Raw genomic sequence first — 24,762 nt, forward strand, 5'->3', positions numbered from 1 at the left:
CTTCCAAGACATGCCCACCCAAGGACTTAGCTTGGTGTCAGTATGTCAGCAAGCATTCTTTATGTGACTAGCCAGAGCCCCAGGTTAGATGGGCATGCAGAAGCCATGGCCCCAGAGGTCTCCCAGCTCAGATAAACCACTGCCTGATAAGAAATAATATCCCCTAGATTTGTCTCCCATGATGTGCCATCATCCTTTCCTCCCACATGAGGAGTGTGTCGTTTTGCACCACTTCTCAGTGCCTAGGGATGGCTGTCTGGTCCATACAACTAGTTTTATTCTCTTTCTTGTTTTTTTTGTTTGTTTTGGTAGCAGGGATTTAACCCAGAGGTGTTTAGCCACTGAGCCCATCTGTAGCCCTATTTATTTATTTATTTATTTTTAATTGTGACACAGTCTCACTAAGTTACTGATGGCCTTGCTAAATTGCTGAGGCTGGAGTTAAACTGGCAATCCTCCTGCCTCAGCTTCCCAAGTTGCTGGGATGAGAGATGTGTGCCACCTTCCCAGCTCTTTATAGTTTGAAATTGTCCTTTTATGCTTGTTTGGTTACAAGCCTCCTGACAGTCTCTTTAGCAAAATAATTGTTTTTCCATGGGCCTGCCCAGTATTTCAGAATTTGGTGTGTCTCTTCTGATATCCTTCACCCACAATCCAGTGAGATACTAACCTTGCCCTGGTCTCCTGGGGAGTTTACTCCACACCAAGTGAGATGCCGCTTGGCTTTCCACATTCAGTCACATGGCCTCAGCAAGACAGTGGTCCTCTCCAACCCTTGCTTTCCTTTTCATTAGGTGAGAAGTTGAGTGGCTTCTACTCAGCCATTTTGAGAGTAAAGGTGGCAACACTCACATGTAGCAGGGGGTCAGTCACAAACCAGGTCAGAAAACTGTTTCTGTAAAGGGTATAACATTATATCACCCCAGTGTTATGGGCCACATGGTATTGTGTCTTAACAACTCAATCCTGCTAATGAGTTGTCTCAGAAAATACTTGAAAAAAATAGGTGTGGCTGTATGCCCAAAACACATTATTTACAAAAGCAGCAGCCAATTCTTGAGCCAGTTTGCTGAGTGCTTGTAGAAAAGGAGGTAAGAAGACCCCTTGTTTATGATGAGGGATTCCCTCTGGCACCCTCCACTGGGTTTCTGGTCTCACCATTCTGGCCTCCTTGGGAATTATTCCAGTGGGAGTTCTAACTGACCTGGCCAGGCACACTCACTAGCCCTCACAGGGTTTCTATGTGTGCTGCCATTGTGCCATGTGCTGCTATTTACCTCAACTCTTTCAAAGTCCTCTGGGAAGACTGAGCAGCCCCTGTTCAGGAGAATGTGCCAGGCCAGGGCTATATTTAGATGGCTCCAGTGCCAGCCTAGCTGGCTGTTCTCCTAACAAGAGGCTGAGAGGCAGGATGGGCTGATTCCAGAGGGTGGTCTCAAGATCTGCATGTGACTTTTCATAGCAGAATGAATTCTGCCTGGGCAGAGACCATCCACCTGCCTGGCTGGTCATGTTTTACAAGTGCTGAGGGCTCAAGAACACATGGAGAGTCCTAATCATTTCCTCTCACTACAGTGAGAGTAGATCCTCTACCAGCTCCCCAGATTTTTGTGGCCCCAACATAGCAACCACAGCAGCCCAAGGCCTAAGTATACTTACTCCTGTGCTGTGTCCCTAGTATGTTCTCTTATTTTGCATACTAATCATACTAACAGTGCATTCGTATTGTGTGAACCCTCAGCATTCACTCCCATTGTTTGCTTCCTCCATGTACTCTAATTGTCTGATTTTGTGCCTTTGAATATGTGTTCCTGTTGCACATACCCCTTGTACACAGCTGGGTGCTCCAAGCATCCCTGTCAGAGGCTGACACTCTGAGCCTCACAGGCAATGGTCAGCTTGGTGTCAGCAGAAGATCCTGGGTTAGCAGCTCAGGTCAGGTGCTAGACCTGGGAGTGGGTGTGGGGCACAATGGAGGGCAAGACCAAGTACTGTGGACCCTTCCAAGCTGAGTATCCTGGGAAGGGGCAGGTTGGGCAGACGGATGTGAGGACAAGTGTGCAGCAGTACTGGAGCTCAGGCCATGGCACAGGAGTTCCCATTCTTAAAACCCTACTCCCAAGGGCAGGGGCATATGGGCTACTGGATAGTTCCTTATTAGTTCTCCTGAGAACTCAGGACTGGATTCCATGCTAGTTGCTGGACTTAATTAGACAGAGGACAATAGTGAGATATCTTGGAGACAGAATCCTTCAGGTAATTAGACAGTGGGTGTTTGCTGCCACCTAAAGAAAGAGGAACAGGTGTGGCTACCAGCCACCATTCTGAGTCCATGGAATTTGGACAGCCTGAACTATCTGTTTCCTAGAGCAGAATGAGCTTCAGAGAGAGCCTCCAGGTAATTGTGGACTCCCAGTGTAAGGCTCACAGGTTGGGACCAGCATGGTGGGCATCAGATGGGAGCATGTGATGACCAGGTGAGGTTCTGGAGCCCTTGGATTGGCAGCCCAGCCTTAACCAAGAATGAATTCCTGAGGTCTGGATCCTGAGTTGTGAACTCTACACACAAGAGGGTCTGCTGACAGTGGACTATGGGGTTTCTCCCCAACATCATCATATTCCCTGGGGCTAACTCAGGACTCTGTGGCCCCTGAAACCCCCCACTCCACCCCCACACCCCACTGTATGGCACCTGCTATTATACATGTTCTTCCATCTGCAGCATGCAGGACAGAGTCTGGGGCAGGGACCTCCTGACTTATGTTTGAGGGAAAACAAGGAGGAGTGAGTGAGTGGATGGCCCCTGTTGCAGTACTGCCCCTTTGTGAAGGGGCCCTCAAGCCAGGGCCATACCCTGCCAGCCTCTATGTCCTTAGCTTGAAAAGGCCAAAGGTAGACATTAAGGGTGTTTTGTTGGCTGAAAATTTTTCTTTGGTGGGGAAAGAGTGGATCTTGGGTTAGGGGTGTGGAGGGAAATAGTCTTTCAGTGCCCCTGTTGTCATGGGGTTGGGATAGGAATTCTAGCTTCCCCCTAACCAGCAAACTTCATTTTCTTCATCTATAATATGGGTCAACAAAATTTGATCCTTAGGAGTCATCATCAGACTTAGGAGCTCAGCCCCAGGCCTAGGTCTAAAGTTGCCCTATTATCTCAGGTAATGCCAACATCACAAAGCAGACAGGCTGGATAGAAGCAAGGCCTATGGCCAGAGGGGCAGAGGGAACATCTTGCAGAATCAAGTTGGTCCCAGCAGCTCTGTCCTAGTCATAGTAGGATTGCAGGTAGGTTTCTGCCAAAACTAGTCCTGTTTCCCCACTGCACATGGCTGGACCTGAAGCTCCTCAACTTGTGTCAAGTGCTCTCCTGCCATGGTTGGCGGCTTTGCTCATTATTTACCTGAACTGCATGCCCATTCTTGCAGCCAATGTCAATTATTATGGGGCCTCTGGGACCCCTGGACAGTGTAGCAGGGGCTGGGAGCCACACCCCTAGGAGAGACAGGGTGATCTGACCCCCTCTAGAGCTGCTGCTACCCTCTGTCTCTAGCACTTATGGTGTGGGAAGGGCACAGGAAGTGCCATGGGAATTTGAATTGCCCCTTCACTTGTCTACAGGCCTGAGAATGGATGGGTATTGCATGGTATTGTATGGATGGGTATTGTATGTAAGAAGTGAGAATGAGGGGAACAGATGGCTGGTAAAGGGTGGTGAATCAGTGATGGGGGGCTCACAGGAGTTGGGGTCAGGCACAGTAAGGGGTGCCCTGATCCTTTCCAGTGTGGGGATGACACTGGCCCCTGCACCTCTGCCCGAATCTATTTCTGGTCTCAGTGTGCTGAGCTTTTCTGCCTTATAACTGTGGTCTATGATGTGACCAATTCACAGGAAGATTGTTGGTATCTGTTGCCTATATGAATCCTGAGCTGACCAATGTCCCAACCCCTCTACAGCCTTTTGACACCAGCTTCTAGGATAGGGGACCCAGCTCAGGACCTCCATGAAAATGTCCCCTTCCAGCCACAAGAGAAAATCATGTACTCCCAGTACCTATGCAACAGGCTTGCATCCCAGGCCCCAGAATCCTCACAGCCACTGTTTATGCCCAAGCCACACAGAAGCCAAGCTTAGTGTATGGGTTGGACTTTCTTAGAGGTCACCTTCAGGCTTCATGGTGGCTTCTGTCCTTCCCTTCCCTTCCTACTGGATGGTCTTGCAATAAGAGCAGGACAGGACTTAACCATTGACTACCTCAGTTGCCTAATCAGAAAACAGACTGGCAATATCGATCAGAAAACTGATTCTTATGTAGTACTATCTCAACCCTTTTTATACCAGCTAGTCAGATCTCCCAATGATTTTGTAGGGTGTTGGGGCAGGTATGAAGACATTATGGTACTGAGCTGGTGGTTGAGGCTCTGGACTTGTAATACTGTCAGCCCTAAACTCTTTCTTGGTCTTGTCAGGTGGGGACAGAAGTGTCCCCATGGGATCTCATCCCAGGCTAGGGAGAGGCCAGAGTAGGGGGTTCTGGGAACAGAAGGGCCCTGGGGAAGACACCAAAGATGGTAATCCCACCTCAGCTCTGTGGGCTGCTGAAGTGAGCTGCTGACCTCAGCAGCAGTCTTCCCACTGGCTCCTGTGCTCCTGCAGTTGCTGGATGAGTTCTGAAACCTCCCTCTGTTCTCCTTCCTTCCCTCAGTGCATCTTTCTCTCCCCCCTTGAATCCTCCCTTCTGTGCCTGCCCTCCTCTTCCTGGCTCCTCACATCTCTTTCCCCTCTTCTCTTTCCCCTCCTATTTCTCCTACACTCTTTCCATCCTTCTTCCCCTTCCACACTCTCTTCCCTCTTTTCCCTCTTCTCTCTCCTCCTCCCTTCCTCTATCCTCCCACATGGAAGAGTGAGTTCCCTCTATCCTGGCTGCCATACAACACTAGGAACCTGGTCTGGGGCTCAGACAAGCAGCCAGGCCCAAATACCAGAGCATGAAACATCAGGGTTAGGGAGGGCTGGGTTGGGGTAGGGGCAGTATGCAAGGCTAAATGGTAGGGGAGGGAAGGGAGATGATGGTGCAGTGCAAGGTCAGCAGAAGGCCCAAGTCCACTGCCAGGTGTCAAGGTTTGTAAGGTGAAGGGGGCCCAGGAAAGGGGCTTGGCTAGGTTTCCCATAGGTATCCTTCAGGGCCCAGAGGGCCAGCCAATTCCACTCCTCTGCCACAGGTGAGTAGAACCACATAGAGACCAGGACCAAAGGAGGGCACTGTGAGGGGATACATTGCACCTGGAATTGGGGGGTGGGGTCGCTGGGGAGAAAGGACCCCTTCGAGGAGACCAGGCTAGGTAGAAACAGGGGAAGGGGAGGGTCCAGGCAGGGACTGGAGCACAAAGGGTCAGGGTTCTGGAGGGCTGGATTGGGGCAACATGCAAGGCAAGAGGGCAGGGGAGGGAAGGGAGGGAATCCAGCAGATCAGGGTCCAAACAAGGCCCCATATCCATTGTCAGGTGTCAGGTTTCAGGCAGCCAAAGGGGCCCAGGTGAGGGGCAGGGCTCTGTTTCCCATAGGAGGCTTCAGGGCACAGAGGCAAGCCAATTCCACTCCTCTGCTCCAGGTAAGTAGATCCTCAGGGAGGCACCTGGACCAGAGCAGGGCTGGGGAGGGTAGGGAGAGGAGAGAGGGTAGATGGTGGCGCACAGGGAGGAAGCCTCAAGGCCCAGGTCCACGGATAGGTTTGGGGAGTAGGACCTGGGCTGATGGAGGCCAAAGGGCTCAGGCAAGGGGCAGGGCTACTATTTCCCTTAGGGAGCCAGGAGGACTAACAGGCCAGGTCCACTCCCTTGGCATGGGTGTGAATCCTGGAAAAGGGATCAGGAAAGGGGGCTTGGCAGGGACAGGAACAAAAGGAGGGCCAAAGGAGGACACAGTGGGCAGGGGGCTCAGGACAGTGGACAAGACTTGGGAAGGAAGGCAGGGGATCCAGCAGGGCACAGGCAGGCTCCAGGCCCAGGGTCACTGCCAGGTGTCAGGGTTCCAGGTGAAGGACCAAGCATCCAGGGAGAGCAAGGGGTCTAGTTGAGGAACATGGCTCTGTTTCCCATAAGGTGCCCTTGTCCAGATGAGAACCAGGGCTAAGGACCTGGCAAAAGGAGGTCTGGCAAAGGAAGGGGGCCAGGAGGAGGGCAAAGGGAGGGCACGGTGGGGGTTCATGGTGGGTGTGCAGAGGGGCAAGAACAAGGACCCAAACCAGTAGCGGTGGCAAGGGATTCACCAGACTGACCCAGGATGAGGGACCCAAGGATCAGGAGACACATGATCGCCAGAGGAAAGCACAAGGTGAAAGTTAGGAAGGGCTGCAGGAGGTCCAGGATACAGAGGGAAGTTTAAGGGGCACCTAGGGGACCATGCTGGTGGGCCCAAGCAAGGGGCCCTTAGGTCAGACCCAATGTAAAGAGATTCCACACTAAACCAAGGGACATGAGGAACATGATAAGGGGATCAGGTGAGTGGCCAGGCCCTTGGACTGGAGTGCAAATGTCAGGGATAGGAAAGGCTGGATTGGGGTATGGGCAGAATGCAAGGCAAGAGGGCAGTGGAGGGAAGGGAGGGGATCTCTCAGGGCTGGGTTGGAGCAAGTCACCTGTTAATTGCCAGGCATCAAGGTTCAGGCCGCAAAGGGGATACAGGCAAGTGGCAGGGCTGTTTCCCATAAGGAGCATACAGCGAGCAGAAGCCAGCCAATTCCGCTCCTCTGCCCCAGGTGAATAGATCCTCAGTGAGGGATCTGGACCAAAGGAGGGGCAAAATTGGGCACTGTGAGGGGATACCTGTGGTGTGGAGGTTGGGATGGTGTGGTGAGCAACCAGGATCCATTTGAAGAACCCAGGCCAGAATGAAGCAGGATACCACACCATAAGGGGAACAGAAGTTAGTCACAGGAGGGAGCCGGTAAAAGGGTCCTTAGCCAGGATAGAGAGGACTCGGCCCTCAAGGCGGGAGACCCCTCCCACCTATGTGTGTTTGTGTGTGGGAGGCTCATATACAGTTGTAGCCAGGGTAGCAGGATCTCGCCCCTCCAGGGTGAGACCCTTTTCACCTGGTTGTCAGGGGGAGCTTCTATCCTGGTGCAGCCAGAGTAGAGGGGACTCGCCCCTCAAAGCAAGAGACCCCCTCCTACCTGGGTGTTGCCAGGAGCTCCTATATCTCTGCAGCCAGGGTGGAGGGGACTTGCCAATCCAGGCGGCAAACGCCTCCCATCTGGGTGTCAGGGGGAGTTCCTAAACCTTCGCAGGCAGGATCCAGGAGACTGTACCCTTCAAGAGGGAGACTTCTCCCACCTGGGTGTCAGGAAAGATCCTATACAGCAGCAGCCAGGGTAGAGAGGACTTGACCCTCCAGGAGGGAGACCCCTTCCACCTGGGTGTTCCAAGAAGCTTATATACCCCCTTATTCAAGGTAGAGGGGACTCGCCCTCCAGACGGGAAACCCCTCCCACCTGGGTGTCTGGTGGAGCTTATATATCACCAAAGCTAGATAAAGGTTACTTGCTGCACAAGGCGGGAGACCCCTCCCACCAGGGTGTCAGGGGGACGTTGTATACCGCCACAGCTATGGTAGAGGGGAACTCGCCCCTCTATATAGGAGACCCCTCCCACCTGGATGTTCAGGGGGAGCTCCTATACTGGCCGGGTAGAGGGGACTCAGCACTCCACGTGTCAGGTCCCTTCCACCTGGGTGTCTGCGGGAGCTCTTATACTGCCACAGGCAGGATAGAGGGGACTCTACCCTCCAGGCAGCAGACTCCTCACAATTGGTTGTTATGGGAGCTCCTATACTGCAAGAGCCAGGGTAGGGGGGACTTGTACCTTCAGGCGGGAAACCTCTCTTTACTGGGTGTGGGGGGTGGAGCTTTTATACCTCTGCAGCCAAGGTAGAGGGGACTCGCCCCTCCAGATAGGAGACCCCTCCCACCTGGGTGTGTGTTGGGGGGAGCTCCTATACCACTATAGCCAGGGTAGAGGGAACTTGCCCCTTCAGGCGGGAGACCCCTCCCACCAGGGTGTCAGGAGGAGCTCCTATACCACAGCAGCCAGGGCAGAGTGGACTCACCCCTCCATTCGGGAGACCACTCCCACGTCAGTGTCTGGGGAAGCTCTTATAGCGCTGCAGCCATGGTAGAGAGGACTTGCTTCTCTAGGCAGAAGACCCCTTAAACCTGGGTGTCAGGGAAAGCTCCTACGTCTCTGCAGCCAGGTAGAGGGGACTGGCTCCTCCAGGCGAGAGACCCCTCCCGCCTGGGTATCCAGTGGGGGGGCTCCTATACAGCTGCAGCCAGGGTAGCAGGGACTCGCCCCTCCAGACTAGAGACCCCTTTCACCTGGGTGTCTGGGGGAACTCCTATACTCTGTAGGCAGGGTAGAGGGGACTTACCCCTGCAGGCCATAGACCCCTCCCACCTGGATGGGGGGGGGGGCTAGAAACTGCCCCAACCAGGGTAGAGGGGACTTTTGCCTCCAGGCTGGAGACCCCTGCCCATGGGTGTCGGGGGGAACTCCTATACTGCTGAAGCCAGGCTAGAGGGGACTCGACCTTCCAGGCTAGAGACCTCTCCCACCTGGGTGTCCTGTGGGGGGGGGGGGGGCGGCTCATATACTACCACAGCCAGGGTAGCAGGGACTCGCCTCTCTAGGCTAGAGACCCCGCCCACCTGTATGTCAGGGAGCTAGTATACCGCCCCAACCAGGGTAGAAGGGACTCTAGCGCTTCCAGGCGGGAGACCCCTCCCTCCTGGGTGTCGGAGGGGGCTCTTATATCCCTGCAGCAAGGGTAGAGGGGACTCACCCCTCCAGCCGGGAGGTCCCTCCCATCTGGGTGTGTGTGTTGGAGATCCTATACCTCTGCATTTAGGCTAGAGGGGACTCTCCTATCCAGGCCGAAGACCCCTCCCACCTGGGTGTCATGTGGGGGCTCCTATACTGCTGCAGTCAGAGTAGCAGGGACTCATCTCTCCAGTCGGGAGATCCCTCTTATCTGGGTGTCAGATAGAGCTTAATTACCACAACAGCCAGGGTAGAGGGGACTCGTTCCTCCAGGCGGAAGACCCCCTCTCATCTGGGTGTTGTGGGGTGGGGGGGCCTCGTATTCCACTGCAGCCAGGGTAGCAGGGATTCGCCCCTCCAGTCGGGAGACTACTCGTACCTGGGTTTCAGGGAGAGCTCAATTACCACCGCAGCCAGGGTACAGGGGAGTCGCCCCTACAGGAGGGAGACCCCTCCCACCTGGGTGTCTGGTGGGAGGGCTCCTATTCTGCCCTAGCCAGGGTAGAGGGTACTCTCCCTTCCAGGTGGGAAACCAATTTCACCTGGGTGTCTGCAGAAGCTTGTATACAGTCAGAGCCAGGGTATAGGGGACTCGCCCCTCCAGTTGGTAGGCCCTCCAACCTGGGTGTCAAGGGGAGCTTATATACTGCCACAGACAGGATACAGGAGACTAGCCCCTCCCTGCGAGGGACCCCTCCCACCTGGGTGTCTTGGGGAGCTGATATACCGCCTCAGCCAGGGTAGAGGGGACTCGCCTGTCAAGGCGGGAGGCCCCTCCCACCTGGGTGTTTTGGGGGGAGCTTGTATCCTGCTGCAGCCAGGGTAGAGGGGACTGGCCCCTCCAGGCCGGAGACACCTCCCATCTGGGTGACTCCAGGAGCTCTTATACCTCTGCAGCCAGGGTAGAATGAACTCGCCCTTCCAGTCCGGACACCCCTCCCACCTCTATGCCTCTATGTGTGTGTGTGTGTGGGGGGGAGCTCCTATACCTCTGCGACCAGGGTAGAGCAGACTCGCCCCTCCAAGCGGAAGACTCCTCCCACCTGTGTGTCCCTGTGAGCTCCTATAGCTCAGCAGACAGGGTAGAGGAGACTCTCTCCTCCAGGCGAGAGACCACCCAACTTGGTGTCTAGGTGAGCTTGTATTCAGCCTTAGCCAGGATACAGCGGACTCACCCCTCAAGGCAGGAGATACCTCCCAACTGAGTGTGTGTGTGTGTGTGTGGGGGGGGGGGCTCCTATACCACTGTAGCCAGGGTAACAGGGTCTCGACCCTCCAGGTGGGAGACACCTTTCACCTGTGTGTCAGGGGAAGCTCATATCCCGCTGCAGCCAGGGTAGAGGGGACTCACCCCTCCAGGCAAGAGACCTCTCCCACCTGGGTGTTGAGGGCCGCCAGGGGCTCCGATACTGCCACAGTCAGGGTAGAGTGGACTTATCCCTTCAGGCGGAGACCCCTTTCACCTGGGGGTCAGGGGGAGCTCATATCCCACTGAAGCCAGGGTAGAAAGGACTCACCCCTCTAACCGGGAGACCTCTCCCACCTGGGAATCAGGGGAGCTCAGATACTGCCACAGCCAGGCTACAGGGAACTTGCTTATCCAGGCCAAAGACCCCTCCCACTTTGGAGTCTTTGGAGTTGGGGAAAGCTCTTATACCACTGCAGTCAGGCTAGAGGGGAGACCCCTCTTTTACCACTGCAGCCAGGGTGTCCGGGGGAGGTAGTATACCGCTTCAGTCATAGTAGAGGTGACTCGCCCCTCCAGCGGTGGGATCTTGTATATCACATTAGCTAGAATAGTGGGAACTTGCTTCTCCAGGCAGGAGACCATTCCAACATGGGTGTCTGCAAGCTCTTATGCCCCCGCAGCCAGGGTAGAGGGGACTCGCCCCTCCAGTCAGGAGACCCCTCTAACCTGGGTGATGGCGGGAGAGCTCCTATACTGCAGCAGCCAGGGTAGAGGAGACTCGCCACTCAAGGCGGGGAAACCCCTCACACCTTGGTGTGTGTGTGTGGGGGAGCTAGTATACCGCTCCAGCCAGGGAAGAGAAGACACACCCCTCCAGGCGGGAGATCCCTCCAAATTGGTTTTCATGGGTAGCTCCTATACCACAGCAGCCAGGGTAGAGAAGACTCGCGCTCCAGGCCGGAAACCCTTCCTACCTGGGTGTGGTGGTGGTGGTGGTGGGGAGTTTGTATACTGCTGCAGCCAGAGCAGTGGGGATTCGCATATCCAGGCAGGAGACTCCTCTCGACTGGGTGTTGCATGGAGCGTGTATACCACCTTAGCCAGGATAGAGGAGATTCACCCCTCTAGGCAGGACACCCCTCCACCTCGGGATCATGGGGAGCTTGTATACTGGAGCAGCCTGGGTACAGGGGACTCGCCCCTCCATGTGGGACACCCCTCCCCCCTGGGTGTGTCGGGGGGAGCTCTTATACCTCTGCCGTCAGGGCAGGGTGCACTCGCCTCACAAGGTAGGAGACCCCTCCCACCTGGGTGTCAGGGAAAGCTAGTATACCACCACAGCCAGGGTAGAGGAGACTAGCCCCTTCAGGTGGGAACCCTTCCACCTGGGTGCATGGGGGAGCTTATACACCACTGCAGTCAGGGTAAAGGGGACTCGCCCATCTAGGCAGGAGACCCCTCCCACCTGGGTGTTGGCAGAAGCTCCTATAGCACTGCAGCCAGGTTAGAGGGGACTCGCCCCCCAGCGGAAGACCACTCCCACCTGGGTTTCTGGGGGAGCTCATATATGGCTGCAGCCAGGGTAGAAGGGACTCGCCCCTCCAAGTGGGAGACCCGTCCCACCTGGGTTTCGAGAGGAACTCATATACCACCACAGGCAGGGTAGAGGATACTGACACCTCCATAGGAGACCCCTTTCACCTGAGTGTCAGGGGGAGCTCTTATACTGCCACAGCCAGGGTAGAGGGGACTCGCGCCTCCAGTCGGGAGACCCCTGTAACCTGAGTGAAGCGGGAGTTCCTATACTGCCACAGCCAGGGGAGAGGGGACTTGCCCTTCCAGGTAGGAGATCCCTCCCACCTGGATGTCTGGGGAGAGCTCCTATACTGCAGCAGCTAAGGTCTCCCTAAAGGCAGGAGACCCCTCCTATCTTGGTGTTGATGTGAGCTAGTATACCACCCCAGGGAGAGTAGAGAAGAGACCCGTCCCACCGGAATGTCAGGGTAGGGGAGCTAATCTAATGCTGCAGCCAGGGTAGTTGGGACTTGCTCCTCCAAGAAGAAGACTACTTCCACCTAGGTGTGTGTGTGTGGGGGGGGGGGGACGCCCAAACAGCTGCATCCAGGGTAGAAGGGAATCGCCCCTCCAGAAGGGAGACCCCTTTCACCTGGGTGTCAGGGGGAACTTGTAACCAGCCCCAGCCAGGGTAGAGGGGACTCGCCTCTCCAGGCAAGAGACCTCTCCCTCCTTGGTATGGGGGGAGTTCATATACCTCTGAAACCAGGGTAGAGGGGATTCTCTCCTCCCAGGCGAAAGACCCCTCCAACCTGGGTGTCTGGGGGAACACTTATGTCTCCGTAGCCAGGGTAGAGGGGACTCGCCTCTCCAGGCTGGAGACCTCTCCCACCTCAGTGTCTGGGGAGAGCTCCTATACTGTAGCTGGGGTAGAGGGGACTCACCCCTAAAAGCAGGAGACCCCTCCATCCTTGGTATGGGGGGGCTAGTATACCGCCCCAGCCAAGGTAGAGAAGACTCACCCCTCCAGGAGGGAGACCCCTCCCACAAGTATGTCAGGGTAGGGGAGCTCATGTAATGCTGCAGGCAGGGTAGAGGGGACTCGCCTCTCCAGGCAGGACATGCCTCCCAACTGTGTTTGGGGGGAGCTTATATACCGCCTTAGCCAGGGAATAGGGAACTTGCCCCTCCAGGCGGGAGGCACCTCCCACCTGGGTCCTGGTGGAGCTTGTATATCTCCCCAGCTATGATAGAGGAGACTTGCTGCTTCAGGCTGGAGACCCTTCCCCTCTGTGTGTCGGGGGAGCTCTTATACCGCCACAGCCAGGGTAGAGGGGACTCGCCCTTCCAGGCTGGAGACCCCTCCCACTACCTGGTTGTTGAGGGACGAGCTCCTATTCCGCTGCAACCAGGGTGGAGGGAACTCGCCCCTTCAGGAGGGAGACCCCTCCCTCCTGGTATCAGGGGACGCTCTTATATTGTCACAGTCTGGGTAGAAGTGATTCGCCCCTCCAGGTGTGAGACCCCTTATACCTGGGTATCCAGGAGAGCTCCAATACCACCAAAGACCGGGTAGAGAGTACTTTACCCTCTAGCCGGGAGACTCCTCAAACCTGGTTGTCATGGGAGCTCCTATACCACAGCAGCCCAGGGTAGAGGGGATTCGCCCCTCCATGTGGGAGACCCCTCCCACCTGGGTATGCATGGAAGCTCCTATAACACCATAGCCATGGTAGAGGGGACTCACCCCTCCATGCAGGAGACCCCTCCCACCTGGGTGTCTGGGGGAGCTTGTATCCACCAGAGCCAGTGTAGAGCGGACTTGCCCCTCCAAGTGGAAGACCCATTTCACCTGGGTGTCAGGGGGAGCTCATATACCGCTGCAGCCAGGGTAGAGGAGAGTCGCTCCTCCAGGCCAGAGACCGCTCCCACCTGGGTGTTGGGGGTCAGGTATAAAGTTGCAGCCAGGGTAGCAGGGACTGGCCCCTCCAGGCGGGAGACCCCTTTCACCTGGTTTTCAGGTGGAGCTCTAATCCTGCCACAGCCAGGGTAGAGCGGACTCTCCCCTCTAGGCAAGAGACCCCTCCCACTTAGGTGTGGGGAGGGGCCACATATAAAGCTGCAGCAAGGGTAGCAGGGACTCGCCCCTCAAGGCAGGACACCCCTTTCACCTGGGTGTCTGGGGGAAATCATATACCTCTACAGCCAGGGTAGAGGGGACTTGCCTCTCCAGGTGGGAGGACCCTCACAACCTGGTATCTGAGGGAGCTAGTATGATGCCCCAACCAGGGTAGAGTGGCGACTCACACCTTCAGGCGGGAGACCCCTCCTACCTGGGTGTCTGGGGGAGCTCCTATACCCCCACCTTGGTGTCAGGGGGAACTCATATACCACCACAGCCAGGGTAGCAGGGACTCGCCCCTCCAGGCGAGAGACCCCTCCTACCTGGGTGTCTGGGGGAGCTCCTATACCTCCACAGCCAGGGTAGAGAAGACTCGCCCCTCCAGTGGGGAGATCCCTTTGACCTGGGTGTTCTGGGAGATGAATTACCTCCGCAGCCAGGATAGAGGGTACTTGACCCTCCATGAGGGACACCCCTCCCACTTGGGTGTCAGGAAGAGCTCTTATACTGCCACATCCAGGGTTGAGGGGACTGGCCCCTCCAGGAGGGAGTCCCTTTCCACCAGGGTATTAAGGGAAGCTCCTATACTGCTGCAGGCTGTGTAGAGGGGACTCTAGCTCCAGGCTAGAGACTCCTCACACCTGGTTGTCATGGGAGCTCCTATACTGAAGCAGCCAGGGTACAGTGGACACGCCCCTCCAGGTAGGTGACCCCTCCCATCTGTCTATGAGGGGGCTGCTCTTATACTTCTGCAGCCAAGATAGCGGGGACTTGACTCATTAGGCGGGAGATCTCTCAACCTTGTCGTCAGGGGAGCCCATATACAGCTGCGGGCAGTGAGAGGGGACTTACCACTCCAGGCGGGAGACCCCTCCCACCTGTGTTTCTAGGGGAACTTGTATAAGGCCTTAGCCAGGCACGAGGGGACTTGCCCCTCCAGGTGGGAGACACCTCCCACCTGGATGTCTGGGGGAACCTGTATATCTCTGAAGCCAGGGTAGAGGGGACTCTCTGCTCCAGGAGGAAGACACTTCCCAACTGTGTGTCAGGGGGAGGTCCTATATCACCACAGACAGGGGGTCCTATATCACCACCTCCAGGGGGGAGACCACTCCCATCAGGGTGTATGTGTGGGGGAAGCTTGTATACCACCTTAGCCAGGGTAGAGAGTATTTGCCCCTCCAGGCGGGACACCTCTCTCACCTGTATGTTGGGGCGAGCTCATATACCACCGCAGCCAGTGTAGAGGGTATTTGCCCCTCCTGGCAGTAGACCCCTCCCACCAGGGTGCCAGGGGGAGCTTGCATACAGCCACAGCCAGGGTAGAGGGGACTCCCTCTTCCATGCAGGAGACCACTCCCGCCTGGGTGTCTGTGGGAGCTCATACACTGCCATATCCAGAGTAAAGGGGACTAGCTCCTCCAGGCAACATAGCTCTCCCACCTAAGTTTCCCAGATTGTATTCCGCCTTAGCCTGGGTAGAGGGGACTTGCCTCTCAGACATCAGACCACTCCCACCTGGGTGTGGGGGGTCAAATATGGCTGCAGTCAGGGTAGCAGGGAATTGCCCCTCCAGTAGGGGAACCCTCCCACCTGTGTGTATTGTGGAGCTCCTATACCTCTGCAGCCAGGGTAGAGGGGACTCGCCCCTCCTGTTGGGAGACCCCTCTAACCTGGGATTTGGAGGAGAACTTGAATACTGCTGCAGCCAGTGACACCTGGGTGTCCTAAGAACTCTCATATGGCACCAGACAAAATAGAGGGGATTCGCCACTCCAAGTGAGAGACTGCTCCAACCTGAGTGTAGGGGTGAGCTACTATACCTCCGAAGCCAAGGTAGAGGAGAGTAGCCCCTCCAGGCAGAAGACCACTCTGACCTGGATGTTGGGGGAAAATTGTATACCAACTTAGCCAGGGTAGAGAAAACTCACCCCTCCAGGCAGGAGACCCTTCTCACCTGGGTGTCAGGGAGAGCACATATACCACCGCAACTCAGTTGAGGGTACTTGCCCCTCCAGGTGGGAGACCCCTCCCACCAGGGTGCCAGGGGAAGCTACTATAACCCAGCAGCCAAGGTAGAGGAGACTCGCCCCTCCTGGCAAAAGACCCCTCCCACCTGGGAATGGGGGGGGGGGCTCATATACTGCCACAGCCAGGGTAGAGGGAACTTGCCCCTCTAGGCAGGAGATCCCTCTCATCTGAGTGTCTGAGGGAGCTCATATACCTTCTGCAGCCAGGGTAGAGGGGCCTCATCCCTCCAGGCGGAAGACCTCTCCCACGTGGGTGTCCTGGACGGGCTCCTATGCAGCTGCAGCCAGGGTAGAAGGGAGTAGCCCCTCTTGGCGAGAGACCCCTTTCACCTGCATGTCCAGGGGAGCTCCTAAACCACCGCATGCAGGGTAGAGGGGATGCTACCCTCCAGGTGGCAGACTCCTCATACCTGGTTGTCTTGGTAGCTGCTATACAGCAGAGCCAGGGTAGTGGGGGTTAGCGCCTCCAGGCAGAAGACCCCTCCCACCTAAGGTATTCTGCCTTAGCCAGTGTAGAGGGGACTAGCCCCTCCAGGAAGGAGTCCCCTCCCACATGGGTGTCTGGGAGGGGGGCTCATATATAGCTGCAGCTGGGGTAGAGGCAACTCGCCCCTCCAGGCGGAAGATTCCTCCCACCTGGGTTTCAGGGGGAGTTCTTATATGGACACAACCAGGGTAGAGGGGACTCACCCCTCCAGGCAGGAGACCCCGCCCAACAGGGTTTCAGTAAAAGCTAATATACCACTGCAGCCAGGGTAGAGGGGACTGCCCCTCCAGTCGAGAGACCCGCCTCACCTAGGTGTCAGAGAGACCTCCTATACAGTCAAAGCCAGGGTAGAGGGTACTCGCACCTTGAGGCAGAAGCCCCCTCCCACCTGGGTGTTGGGAGGAGGTCATATACTGCTGCAGCAAGGGTATAGGGGACTGGCCCCTCCAGGCGGGAGAACCTCCCCCCACTGGGTGTTGTCGGGGGGGGGGGGGGGTTTCCTATACTGTGGCAGCCAGGGTAAAGGGGACTTGCCCCTCCAGGCCAGAGACCCCTTCACCTGGGTGTCGGGGGTGCATAAAACAGACTCAGTGAGGGTAGAGGGGATTCGCCCCTCCACTGGAGAGACCCCTCCCACCTGGGTGTCCAGGAGAGCTCCTATAAAGCTGCAGCCAGGCTAGAGGGGACTTGCCCCTCCAGGCAGGAGACCCCTCCCATATGGGTGTCTGAGGGGCACCTATATCCCTGCCACCAGGTTAGAGGGGACTCTTTCCTAAAGGCAGGAGGCCACTCCCAATTTGGTGTCAGAGTGGGGGATCCCATATACCACTGAAGCCAGGTTAGTGAGGACCCGCCTCTCAAGGCAGGAGACCCCTCCCACCTGGGTGTCTTGGGGAGCTGGTATACAATCTTAGCCAGGGTAGAGGGGACTCTCCCCCTCTAGGCGGGAGAACCCTCCTACTTGGGTGTCTGAGGGGCTCCTATATCCCTGCCGCCAGGGTAGAGGGGATTTTTCCCTCCAGGTGGGAGATCCCTCCCACCTGGGTGTATGAGTGGGGGGGGGATCCCATATACCGCTGAAGCCAGGGTAGAGGGTTCTTGCCCCTCCAGGCAGGAGATCCCTCCCATCAGGGTTTCATGGGGATCTCTTATACCTAGCAGGGTAGACAGGACTCTCCCCTCCAAATGAAAGACCCCTCCCATCTGGGTGTGTGTGTGTGTGGGGGGATTGAATACTGCCTCAGCCAGGGTCGAGGGTGGACCAGCTTCCCCAGGAAGGAGACCCTTCCCACCTGGGTGTCAGTGAAAGCTAGTATACCACCACACCCAGGGTAGAGAGGACTAGCCCTTTCAAGTGGGAGACCCCTCCCATTTGGGTATGGGGGAAGAGCTTGTATACCACCGCAGCCAGGGTAGAGGGGACGCCACTCCAGGGAAGAGGCCCCTCCCACCTTGGTGACTGAGAAGCTCATATACCTCTGCAGCCAGGATAGAGTGGACTTGCTCCTCAAAGCAGGAGACCCCTCCCACCTGGGTGTCTGGGGGAACTCTTATACCTCTGTAGCCAGGGTAGAGAGGATTCGCCCCTCCAGGTGGAATACCCCTCTCACCTGGGTGTCAGGGGACCTCATATACCCCTGTCGCCAGGGTAGAGGGACTCATCCCTCCAACCTTGGTGTCACTGGGAGCTTGTATACTACCTTAACTAGGGTAGAGGGGACTCGCCCCTCCAGGAGGGAGACCCTTCCTTTCTGGGTGTCGGAGGGGGCTCTTATACCCCTGCAGTCAGGGTAGAGGAAACTTGCCCTTCCAGGCGGGAGACCCCTCTCACCTGGGTGTCTTCAGGAGCTTGTATACCACTGCAGTCAAGGTAGAGCGGTCTTGCCCCTCCTGGTAGAAGATCCCTCCCCACTGTGTGTTGAGGTGAGGTCTTATACCGCTGCAGCCCCAACAGAGGAGACTAGCTCCTCCTGGTGTGAGACCTCTCCCATGTTGGTGTCAAGGTGATCTTGTATTCAGCCTTAGCCAGGGTAGAGGGGACTCTAACCTCAAGGAGGGAGACCTCTCCCACCTGTGTGTGGCAGGTGGGCTTGTATACAGCTGTAGCCAGGGTAGCAGGGACTCGCTCCTCCAGGCAGGAGACCCCTTCCAACTGGGTGTTGGGGAGCTAGTATACTGCCCCAACCATGGTAGAGAAGACTCACATCTCCAGGCAAGAGACCCCTCCCACAAGGGCTTTGCGCGGAGCTCATATATCCCTGCAGCCAGGTAGAGGGTACTTGCCCCTTCAGGCAGGAGACCCCTTCCACCTGGGTGTCTGTGTAAGCTCTTATATCCTTTTCAGAGAGGGTAGAGGGGCCTCGCCCCTCCAGGGAGGAGAACCCTCCCACCTGGGTGTCACTGGAAGTTTGTATACCACCTTAGCCAGGGTAGAGGTGATTGGCGCCTCCAGGCGGGAGACTCCTCCCCCTAGGTGTCCGGCGAACTAAGATACCACCACAGCCAGGATAGAGGGTACTTGCTCCTTCATGCGAGAGACCTCTACACCTAGCTATCTGGGGGATTCCCTACACTACTGCAGCAAAAGTAGAGGGGATTCGACCCTCTAGGCAGGAGACACCTCCACCCTGATTTGGGGGTAGCTCATATACCACCGCAGCTAGAGTAGCAGGGACTCGCCCCTCCAGGTAAGAGAACGTTCCCACCTGGGTGTCATGGGGAGCTCATATACCGCTGCAGCCATGGTAGAGGGGACTCGCCCCTCCAGGTGGGAGACCCCTCCCACCTGAGTGTCTAGGGGAGCCCCTACTCCACCGCAGCCAGGGTAGAGGCAACTCACCCGTCTAGGCAGGAGACCCCTTCCATCTGGGGTCAGGGGGAGCTCATATACTCCTGCAGCTAGGATAGAGAGTACTTGCCCCTCTAGATGTGAGACACCACCCACCAGGGTGCCTGGGAGCTCTTATGTGGCACCAGCCAAAGTAGAGGGGACTGGCCCCTCCAGGCAGGAGAGCCCTCTCACTGGGTGTTGGGGTGCTCATATAGAGGTAGAGGTTACTTGTCCTCCAGGTGGGAGACCTCTCCCACCTGGGTGTATGGGGGAGCTTGTATACTGCCGCAGCCAGGTTAGAGGGGACTCACCCCTCCATGTGGGAGATGCCTCCCATCTGGGTGTCTGGGGAGCTCATACACAGCTGCAGTCAGGGTAGAGGGGGCTCACCACTCTAGGCGGGAGATCCTTCCCACCTGGATGTCAGGGCGAGCTCCTATACTGCTGCTGCCAGGGTACAGCAGACTTGCCCCTCTAGGGGGAAGACCCCTGCCACGTGGGTGTCATTTGGAGCTCCTATACAGCCTGAGCCATGGTAGAGGGGACTCTCCCCTCCAGGCAAGGAACTCCTCCCACCTGGGTGTCGTGCGAGCTTGTATACCCCAGCAGCCATGGTAGAGGTGAGTCACCCCTCTAGGCGGGAGACCCCTCCCATCTGGGAATCGAGGAGAACTCTTGTAACACCACAGCCAGGGTACAGGGGACTCGCCTGTCCAAGCGGAAGACCACTCCCACCTTTGTGGGTGGGGGGACTCATATACCCCACTAGACAGGGTAGAGGGTTTCCTCCCACCAGGTGGGAAACCATTCCCACCTGGGTGTCGAGGGGGACCTTGTACACTGCTGCAGTCAGGGTAGAGCAGACTGGACCCTCCTGTCGGGAGACCCTTCCCACCTGAGTGTCGGGGTGAGCTCCTTTACCACTGCAGCCAGGGTAGAGAGGACTCGCCCCTCCAGTCGGGATATCCACTGGGAGATCCTTTCCACCTGAGTGTCCAGGGTAGCTCATATACTGTGGCAGCCAGGATAGAGGGGACTCGCCCCTCCAGGCAAGACACCCCTCCCACCTGGGTATGGGAGTGGAGATCTTAAACAACTGCAGCAGTGTAGAGGGGACTAGCCCCTGATGGCGGGAGACCCTTTTCTTCTGGGTTTCCGTGGGAGTTGTATACTGCCTTAGCCAGGGTGGAGTGAGAAGTGACCATGTGCCCCACTCCCTCATGCAAGACTACATAGGAAATTCTTTCTAAGGAAAGGTATGTATGGCTGGAAGTGGGAGGAAATGCCAGAGAAAACTGTGTAGGCATCTTTGGAGGACCCTAAGATAGAGAAGCCTTCCCAGGGATGACTTCTGGACAGTGATAGATAGTTCCCTGAGATTAGCAGGAGGCACATGCAGTCATGCTGGGAGAAGGAAATAGTCCCTAGGAGCCCCATCTTCTCACACTGTGCTCTCTCCTATAGCATCTGGACCTTAGCGTGTTCTCCCTAAGGAAATTCAACCAGCATGGTCTGCCATGCTTATACATACAATCAGCCTCCTTCAGTGCATTTTACAGGTGAGGTCCTCTTGTGCTTTGGCTCTTGCCAGTGTCCTGGGGGTGACCCTGTGTTAGTCTGACCCTCAAAATGTGGTCACTACAACCTCAGACAAAGATTAAACTCTCCTTATTCCCATTCCTCCTGTTCACCCCCAGGGCTGGCCTCACTCCTGAACTCTGTGCAACCCCAGGTTCTCTCCTGGATTCCTCTGAATGCCCCTCGACTGTTCCTTTCTTGTTTAGGATTCACAGAGTAGCAGCCCCCCTCCTGAGGACCCCAAATCTTTGGTCACTGGAGAGCCTATTGTCAGGGTGTCCAGCCTCATTCTGTGCCTGTTGTACCAAAAGGTATCCTGTCCTGTGTCTCTGATTGGTGGCATTGACAGAGTATGGGAAGTCATGGCAGGTCAAGTTTGTGTTACCAGGTGAATTGTTTCTGTTAGAAGAGAATCCATCGAACCCAAGCTTATCTCCCTAATGCAATATTGTAGAGAAATTGTGTGAAACTTTGTGTGGATGCAGGCTTCTTAGGTATTTAGAAACCAAGACTCATCTGTTCCATCTAATGTCATCACAGATAATGACAGACTTCTGCCAATGCACTGTTTTCTACATGTGTTTTTTCCTTTGCTTTAGGTTCCTCACTGCTCCACTAGCAGATTCCATTTTGATTGGTTTATTTATTCCCCATCATACCACTTTTGTTACCTTTTATATCATTTTATCTATATTTGAAATTTATTTTTATAGTGGTTTCTATGTGTTTTACATCAATACCAACATATGCCTGAGTTCTATTACCATGTTCCCTCTCCTCCTACCCTCATCTCTTCCTTATTGTTTATGATGCTGTTGTCACAATTATAATGTGCACACTGGAATTTTTGTGTTCATTTCCAATATTGATTCAAACTATGAATTTTTTCTCCTGTTTTTAATTTATAATATAATATGTTAGAAACTAAAATACAAGGGTATGTTATTGTTAGGATTTATGTTCAGCTATGTAAGTACCTTTAGCAGAGATGTTAATTTCCCAGGTTCTCAAGTTCCCATCTCTTACCATTCTTAAGTCTTAGGACTCCCCTCAGTATTTCATGCTGGTCAGGACTACCAGAAATACTAATGTGCTCTGCAACTGTCCGATTTGTGGTGGTCAGCTCTTCTTCACTGTGACCATTATACCTGACAGGAACAATTTAGAGGAGGGCAGATTAATTTTTGGCTCATGGCTTCACAGGTCCCCATGAGCTTCTGACTCTATCACAGAAACAGCATGATAGAAGGTCATAGTGGAATATGTAGAAGAATAAAACTAGACCCTATTTTTCACATTGCACAAAAATTAACTCAAAATATATCAAAGGGCAATGGTGAGCCATGTGCAGCAGTAGCAGCAGCAGTCTAGGCCACATGGAGAACAGGGGTGGAGCCTGCCGGGGCACCATAAGGGCAGGACCAAGATCTCTGAGCAGGTGCCATTGCCAATGAATTTTCACTTGCCCCATACTTCTTTGCCAAAGCTAGGATAGTCATGGCGGCCTTGCTCAGGAGATGCAGCTTGCATGAGCAGGGCATGTTCCCCTCTTAAAGGAGCAGGTCACTGTTGTGCAGGCAGGTGTGCATAATGAAGCCTCAGCACCAGGCCTGCTGTCAGCTCCAGGGTTGCCATGGGCAAAGATGGCCCTAGGCACCCGCTGAGAAGCTAGGACCAGGCTTCCTAGCATGAGGGCAACCAGTCTCTGCTTCTGGGAGCTGTGGTGGGAAGGCTTCTGAACATAGGCGGTGAAAGTGTCCCTACAGGCAGATTGGTATGGGCATGGCTCCAGGCAAGTTGGCAAGCCTAGCTCTGCTTGTTGCCTCATATCTGACTCCTGCTGGGCTTTGGGCTGGCTTCATAGGCTTGTCTTACCCAGTGCTTCAGAACTGAAACCAGTGGGTTAGTGGTGCCATACCAGCCTGAAGGATTGCTGGTGGGCAAAAGGATCTCAGGCCTGCAGGGCACAAGAAGATGTCTGTAGGGCACAGCTATGGCCACAAGGCTTGGCCCAGTGGCGGCCTCGCATGACAGGAAACTTCTCTTTGTGGGAGTCATGACCACCCAGAAATACTTCAGACTCCTGCTGTGGCTGCCGTCAGAACATGATCTAAAACAATTTCTGGGAAAGTGGAGTTTTTCTCTAGTAAGTGTTAAGACACACCTGTACCATTTGCAATTGTGCCACTATGGGGTGTGGATGGCACTTACCCACCCCAGAAGACTTTCATGATACTCGAGTATATGCATGAGCACTGCTTGGACAGTGATCTGGAAGCAGATGATGATCTTTACATCAACAGAGATCATCTGAAGAGTTCCCTGAGGAGTTTAAATATCATTGAGTCCCTGTTCTTCAGGCAGACAGGACTCAGTACTACAGAAATATTTTGGGTCTTGTGAGATACATCAGCTTTTTTTTAAAAAATGAGCATTCTGAACAGAAGAAGAAGGGGTACATCTGAGATCTCCAGAACAGTAAGATTCACTAAGCTATCATGCTCACCCTGAACAAAAACCCAAGCTACCAGTACAAACTGCACAGCTACATTCTCAGTTGCCAAATTACAGAGGAGAGTCATCACACAATACACTGAGAAATCATCCTAATGAGCAAATACAGCAACACAGAGATGCATAGAGGACCAACGTCTGGGAATCCCTGCTTCCTTCATGAGGTTTCAGTCTTGCCCTCAAGAGGAAGTTCTGCAATGAGAATTTCTGACTGGGAAGAATTTGTGTTTGGCTGTGGACCATTAGCCACCCTGTACCCCTCCCTCCCAAGAAGAATAGACTCAGCCTAAATGCAAGCCTTGAATGACATCATCATGTAGGTAGTGGAAATGATTAAGGCCACCACCAAGACCCGGGTATGCATCATGGACTTCAAGGAGATCTGTTGTGGCTATCGTCCTGTGGTGAATCCCATGTATGGGGCAGAGTACATTCTGAACCTACTGCTTTTACACAGGAAGTATAAAGGAAAGATGTTAATTGGTGTGAGGAGGCATGCACACCTACAGAATATTTTCAGCAATATCCAGTTAGTGGAGCATGAGGAACTAGACACTCAGGAGCTGGCCGACAGAATCAACCAGAAGTATGGATACCTATTCTTCCTCTCCAATTCCCTGAAGTAGCTTGTTGCCTTCCAGTTCCCTGGATCCAAGAACAAACACAAAGAGCCCAAAGATGAAAATGTCATATACTGATGCCATTATCTGGACATTTTGACATGTTTGTGAGGTTTTTGTGAGGTTTTTGAGTAGTACAACAAAGTGGTTATACTACTTTTTAATTCTAACTCCAACCCTGATAAGGCCAAACTAGTGGAACTGATGAGAAATTATAGCAGTAAGTACCCTAAAGGTGATATGAAGGTTTTGCCTTCGTCTTTAGAATTTTTAATTATTCTGGCCCTCAGGGTAAGATCTTCCCATTCCATAACAAATCTTTGCACTTCTTCTGTGAAGTTGACCTGGTGTTTACCATGGAACTCCTGCAACAGTGTTGAGCAAATAGAGTTTGGGGCCAATAAACACATTCCACAATCATCTTTAGACAATATGAGAGAAAGATTATTTATGATGGGAAAGTTCCCAGGGACAACCGTTTTTTCCTTTTACTAAAAAAAAAAAACTGGCTTCTGGAGAAACTATGGGTTTGGCATTACTTGTACTTATAAGGGAAATCTTGTCCAAGAGGGTGGCAATTTTCATCCATGGTTGGGGCTGAAGGATGCGGACATTTTCAATAATGTTCTCCAAGCATGTTTGAAAATGTTCAGAATCCATGAGGTAGGAGTAGTGCATGTCCAACACCCTGTCTTCCATGACCCCAATCTGGATCCCAAGCAATACAAAGTATGCTTGGGGTCAAAAGCATCATCACATGGTTCCATGCAGCAATTAGCTGAAATGTGACTGGAGATAAATGGTCCAAGTTACAGTAGCAGCCAGCCTGATGTCCAGCTCTGCTGGATAAAATATTTTTAATTATCTATTTAAAAAAAAATTGTAAGATCAACTTTTGAAGTCCATGCAATGATGTAATTTCTAAGTGTTTTTCTTACATAGGACTCCTTTAAATTGAGATTTGTGAACAAAATTGTGATTAGTCTTTGCCTTTGAACACATCTTCCTTTGAACATGATGTAGCAAAGCAGCTTAATTCTGATTTGAAAGTCTTGGATGAAAAATG

At 54.3% G+C, this 24,762-nt stretch overlaps 1 pseudogene; it reads left to right on the forward strand.

The window, feature by feature from the left end:
* LOC139706373 (chondroitin sulfate synthase 1-like) overlaps positions 1-24,557 on the forward strand; it is a 64,867-nt pseudogene extending 40,310 nt beyond the window's left edge.
* The last annotated feature ends 205 nt before the right edge of the window (positions 24,558-24,762 follow it).

This window comes from Marmota flaviventris, chromosome 7, assembly GCF_047511675.1.
Source record: "Marmota flaviventris isolate mMarFla1 chromosome 7, mMarFla1.hap1, whole genome shotgun sequence".
NCBI classification, from domain to species: domain Eukaryota; kingdom Metazoa; phylum Chordata; class Mammalia; order Rodentia; family Sciuridae; genus Marmota; species Marmota flaviventris.